Source organism: Armigeres subalbatus, chromosome 3 (assembly GCF_024139115.2).
Source record: "Armigeres subalbatus isolate Guangzhou_Male chromosome 3, GZ_Asu_2, whole genome shotgun sequence".
In the NCBI taxonomy this organism is placed as follows: Eukaryota; Metazoa; Arthropoda; class Insecta; order Diptera; family Culicidae; genus Armigeres; species Armigeres subalbatus.
Window position 1 is genome coordinate 128,137,210 of NC_085141.1, and position 6,748 is coordinate 128,143,957.

Consider the following 6,748-nt stretch of genomic DNA (forward strand, 5'->3'; position numbering starts at 1 on the left):
AGTTCCAAAGAAAAGAAAGAAAAAAGAATTTTCATTGGGGATGGGAGCAAAAAAGGCATTTCCTTCTCCTGCTGGTTGTAGATCAAACAAGCAGCAGTGTGGGTTGGGATACTCTTCTTGTAAAATTAATAGGAATTGAGTGTATGTGGATGTGGTTTGGGATGCCCGGCGGACAGGTCAGATGCGACCAAATCTTACAGGAGGGAATATTGATACATATTTTTCACAGCGGAAGATAGACCGGATATTTGGATGGTGCGGAGAACCTGTCGATGCCCGAAGGAAACGTTGGTGGAGGCAGCCTCAAGATTGGATGAAGTTGGACTATCCAATCTATTGGGTTCGCTTTATTTTCTCTCTTCTGGGGACTAACAAAAGGATCCAGGAGGAAAGAATCCATCTTGTGCGGACCAGAATGGACAATGGATGTGGGTGAAAGGCGTCCGAATGAATAGAGTAGGGAAGTGAAATTTATATGTTTTCAAAGGGATAATCAGGCTAAGCTACGACGTAAGCCATTTACGATAAATGGATGATTGGAAAACTAGTAGCTTGAAATGAGACCGCGTTGAGTTGGAAGAAGGATAGAATACTATGAGGTGAAGACTTGTTTATTTCATATGGAATATATTATGATATAGATAACTGCAATCAAAATCAATTCTACAGCTAATTTGCAAACAAACTAGAAAGTAATAAAAGTAGGAATATTTTCAATAGATATTGAGCGCATTAAAAAAAAAGAAAAAAAAATAAGAAGTCTTTGTGATGGAACTCTTCAGAAAAATCTACGGGATAACTGTTTTATTACTTTGATTTTCGGCTCTGTAGCGGTTTTTTATTTATTAAACAACTGAGCCTACAAATAAACACAGTGGTTTTTAAGCATAAGAAAAACATATTTCAATTTTGAGATGTTGCATTAAAAAAGGTTCCGCTATAAAAATATTTTTTTTATGTTTTCTTCAAAAATGTATAATTGTCGTACAAAGAAGTTCATTGTGAGGTTACGTAACGATTTGTAGGATGCTGATGCCAGGAGCGGTACCGCCAATGATAGACTTTTGGATGCTTATCAGCCTCGGGTTGGTAGTACATCAAATCTCGCTTAACTTTTCAAAAGGTCCTAAGTAACATTTTTTTCATGAATTAATTTGAATAGCGCAATCAACAGAACAACATGAAAGCTTTTGATTGCAATACTCAAATTAATTCATGAAAAAATGTTACTTAGGCACTGCATTTCATACACGGAGCAAGATTCTTCGTGATAGGCTGTGTCATTTTTGGAGCGACTTGTTCACCAAGTCAAGTGATGTACTTGAAAGATCACAACGCCGTTGAGTTTAACGAGCAGTTTCCAAAGGCTGTTGACGCAATCGTCAACCGACATTATGTGGACGACTACATCGAAAGCCCAGAGACCCCCAAGAAAGGTTTAAACTCCTCAGTGAAAAACTAACGCCTAATATGACTAGTTGAAAAAATCAAGCAGTAATAATACTCGACGTGCGGAATGCGTTCATCAGTGTCTACTGGATGAATATCGCAAACCCGTTGCTTCGGCTTGGAGTACCGTTAGGGATGTGCAAGATTCTGGAAAGCTACTTACAGAATCGAGCACTGATCTACGAGGCAAAGGAAGGCTTGGCTAGCGCCCTCCTCAACGGCAGGTTTCCAGCCGGGATCAATCCTGATTCCACTGCCGCTGAACTGGATGTACGATGGCGTGCTAAGATTGAGGCTCCCGCCAGGAGACAATCTAGAAGGATTCGCCGATGACGTAACGATGACCGTATTCGAAGAGTCCATCGAGGAGGTCGAATTGACCACAGCATATTCAATTCGTCTCGTCGAGGAAAGGTTGAACACCACGAAGCTACAGATGGCGCATCATATAACGGAGATGATAGTTGTCAATAACCGGATATCGGTGCTGGATGCGTCAATTAGAGTTAGCGACTGTGATATCATCTCCAAGAGTTCTTTTAAACAATTGGGGGTAATGCTCTACGATAAGCTGAGCTTCAAAAGTCATGGCGACTACGCCCGCAAGCGCGCGGTGACGGCGTTAGCGGCACTATCTAGGATGATGGCGAGCAGCTCTAGAGTGTACTCCAGCCAGCTCTTGCTAGCAGTCTGAGCCAGCTAGCCGCCAGTCAAAACTGCGCTACGGATATTCAATCTTGGTGTCGACGTTGAGCCCAAACTGCAACGCCTGAAAGCTGAAAAGTACTTATAGACGAGGAGGGCTAGACCGACAAGGACACTGGTAATGCCCGAAGGACTATAAAGGCAGCAATGTTAGCCAAATGGCAGAGAGAGAATGGAACAACTCGAATAAGGGCATGTGGATCCATCGCCTTGTCTAAAGTGTGTCGGCATGGACTAGATGACTTCATGGAGAGCTAAACTTTGGCTTGACCCAGTTCTCAACAGACTACGAATGCTTCAGGTGATACCTGCATAGGTTCGGGCCCAGTGGCTTCCCCGGCCTGTCCAGAATGTCCAGACGTGAAAGAAACGGCTGAACTCATGCCCCCTATTTAAAGCGGTGAGGAGAGCGACGTTGGAGGCATGTGGAATTCGGAATGGACACTACCGCCTATAACATCGTCGGAAGAATGTGCCAGAACGTAGAACAGTGGAATGCTGTCGCAAGAGTGACCACATGGTTAGACGGCATCCTACAACGGGTTTGACGCACCTGACAGCAGTTTGCCACGATAGCGGGAAACGGACCATGATCGTCAGAGTACACTGCCGTGAAAAATAGATGTCAACAGTGGCGTCGCGTAACCTCACTTTTTACCTGTGCACTGACCCAAAAAATGAAAATTTTGATATTTTGACAGCCCAAATGGAAAATAAAATTATCAGAGTCGTTTAAACTAATCAACATCTACTTATTCTATGCATTCCCGCAGACCAATTCCTTAAATTTAAGTCCAGTGCACAGGTAGATTGAGGTTAGGGAAACGCCACTGGATGTCAATAATGAACGGGCGTGGTGTTACGGTAGGTTACGGGGGAGCTTTCGCTGTCGAGGAGCTTCTCGTTGGAGTATCAATCGAGACTTACGCTCAACTGAAGAATGAACCGAGCAACATGTTACCAACTCCCAAAAAAAACAAGAAATAGTTCTTTGCAAGGAAATTAATATTATCCCGCAAACTACCTAAGCTGGTCTGCACAGATTAACGAAGTCGTGAAGAGACTATACGGTACTGTGCGGACTTTCCGTAGATTCCAGAGTGTACTGTCGTTACCGACGAGGAAGAAACTCGTTTTATCGGTCATTACTCCACTCTATACACTTACTGTTTCGTAGTATACTATCCTGGACTGACAACGTCACTGAAGCAGCAATTACTTTGAAGCTTCAAATCGGCCGTATGTTTTGTTTATGGCCTTCGTCAACGGGACACCACAGTTGAATTACGGCATACTATCATGAAGAAGAATCTTCTGGAGAGAACTACGATTATCGTGTATGTTGTTCCCTACGGCGCGGTTACATGGGAGAGCTGCCTTCGTACCTAAATTAACGTCTCCAGAAAGGAACGATTATTCGAGCATGAACTTTCATCATTCAGCACCATACGACCTCAAGTGGAAGCGGTTGCTCATAACCGGAGCCTCTACTCAGAATAATCTTCTATTGGCTGCTCGACTACAACCGACGTTTAAAGCTTTCAAGGAAAATTACTAAACAAAAATTTAATTAGCTATACAACTCAATTGTCACTTTGTAATTTCATGCAGTCCATTGTTAATCTAATTCCCATTCAAACTTCCTTTACCCAAGTAAAAGTCCTGTATCTGTTAGGCTGTCGTATCAAATAAACCTATACTCATGATTTGCAGAAATCGCTCTCAAGGATAACGAGAAACGATAAATAAAAGGCAAACTGTTCCGAATCATAGCAAGCTATGATAACAAATTTATTAAACTTGTATACAAGTGCGAATAAACAGAATCGGATGGGCAGTCCCCGAAGAGAGTTAATGATTCTCGCTTTGTTCTTGCTTCTTTTGTGTTGGGGACCATACAGCTGTGTACAACAAGTTGAATTGCAACATCATAGCGAGTTCTAGTCTGGTTTGGAGCTTTTTTAAAGAAATTTATCATGTGGTATAGCGTCCCGAGTATGTTCTTTATCATGACAACTCTCGAAAAAAAAGTCTCTCACGATATGCCACATATCGTTAATGGCTACCCCTACGGGCTCGCCGGCTGTTCACTCCGCGAAGCAGCAAAGCCCTTGTCCTTGTGGTTATTACCTACAGCCCCACTGGCTGTCCACTTCGTGAAGCCAGGAACAGATTCAGCCTGCGGGGCAAACCGTTAGAAAGAAGTCTGAACGAATTGCACAGCCCTTGCCTAACTAGCAGCCCACCGGCTATCGACGGTAATGAAGAGTAGGTACGTCCCTCATGCACATGTCGACAATGGGCCTCAACATTTTGAACGGGCACAATAACTCCCCCTTAAAAATTAAAAACTTTCCATTAAAAAAATTGGAAATTGCCATTAAAAAAAATCAGGGTATGAGCAATTAATAAATATGAAATTTCCACAAATAATTCAGAATTTTCCACAAAACAAAAATAAATTAGCAATTTTAAAAGCGAAAATTGCAATTAGGGTTACCGGAGGTAATATTGTCATAGGATAAAATGTTGGCTCATCACGCACATAAATCAATCATTTAGTAATGACAAATCATTTTGCAGGGAAATATTTATCACTGCTGCTTTAGAAAAGTGTATCGAGCACATTTTAGTTACACTACGCTAGATTCCTGCACTTTTTCAACTGATAAACGCAATAAACTTGCGTGAAAAATCACTTTTAGATGTTTTTTTAGCAGCCATGTTTGATCGACTTAAGCAGACAGGCTGTTCAAGATTCAAGGTTGATCAAGGCGACGATGGATCGGGTGATGTGCGTAGTTCGAGTTTCAGGGGCATTCTCGAGTCTTTCGTGTCTGCTATTCAACATCGCTTTGGAGGGAGTAATACGAAGGGCAGGGATTGACACGAGTGGTACGATTTTCACGAAGTCCGTCCAGTTATTTGGTTTCGCCGACGACTTTGATATCATGGCACGTAACTTTGAGAGGATAGAGGAAGCCTACATCAGACTGAAAAGCGAAGCTAAACGGATTGGACTAGTCATCAACACGTCCAAGACGAAGTACATGATAGGAAGAGGCTCAAGAGAGGACAATGTTAGCCATCCACCACGAGTTTCTATCAGTGTTGGTAAAATCGTTCATAAAACTCAATCATTGAGCGCTCCCACGCGAACTAACTCGTTTGCGATTGGTACGCATCACGTTTGAGTTTTTCATGCTAAAACGGATCATTTCACTCATTTCCCAAAAAAACCATTTCTTTCTCAAAAGTGTTTATAATCAATTTGGGGGCAATTTATTGTTTACACACGCAAGAGTATCCATTGTTCTATGTGTTGAACGTTAATTTACTGTTATTTCACTAAGAAGAACAAAAGAAAACCTACGATGATTCAAATGGATGATTCAACTCAGCCATGATTTTTCAGGTGTTGAATTGGGTGCGTTTCAACTCACGCTTGATTTGAATCATCCATGAGTTTTGAGATTTTGAGTTTTTACCAACACTGGTTTCTATCGGTGGTGACGAAATCGAGGTGGTTGAAGAATTCGTGTACTTGGGCTCACTGGTGACCGCCGATAACGATATCAGCAGAGAAATTCGGAGACGCATAGTGGCTGGAAATCGTACGTACTTTGGACTCCGCAAGACGCTCCGATCGAATAGAGTTCGCCGCCGTACCAAACTGACTATCTTCTTCTTCTTCTTCTTCTTCTTCTTATTGGCATTACATCCCCACACTGGGACAGAGCCACCTCGCAGCTTAGTGTTTATTAAGCACTTCCACAGTTATTAACTGCGAGGTTTCTAAGCCAGGTTACCATTTTTGCATTCGTATTATCATGAGGCTAGCACGATGATACTTTTATGCCCAGGGAAGTCGAGACAATTTCCAATCCGAAAATTGCCTAGACCGGCACTGGGAATCGAACCCAGCCACCCTCAGCATGGTCTTGCTTTGTAGCCACGCGTTTTACCACACGGCTAAGGAGGGCCCCTACAAAATGGGACTATCTACAAAACACTTATAAGACCGGTAGTTCTCTACGGACACGAGACCTGGACGATGCTCGTGGAGGACCAACGCGCACTTGGAGTTTTTGGAAGGAAAGTGTTGCGTACCATCTATGGTGGGGTGCAGATCGCATATTGGGAAAATTAGCCAAAATTTTATCGATTTCGCTCGATACTTTTGGTGGCTTAAATAAGAAACTGTGAACAATTATCGTTGTTTTTAATTACTTGGCACAACAACCAAAAGTAGGCAAGTCGCCTGATGGCATAATACTGATTAGAGCTCCAATGTATGCTGATGTACAACAATGAATATGGTGGGGATTCTCATCTATATGTTTTGGGCGAAAAATGACAAAACAAAACTTTGCCAGACTGTCCGGACGTTTCGGTCGATTTACTGGCCTTCGACCATCTTCTGCGGACAAATCTTCCAGTCATTTATTTTCTAACAGACAGCCATTACTACTAACTGTCTGTCTGTTAGAAAATAAGTGACTGGAAGATTTGTCCGCAGAAGATGGTCGAAGGCCAGTAAATCGACCGAAACGTCCTGACAGTCTGGCAAAGTTTTGTTTTGTCATTTTTCACC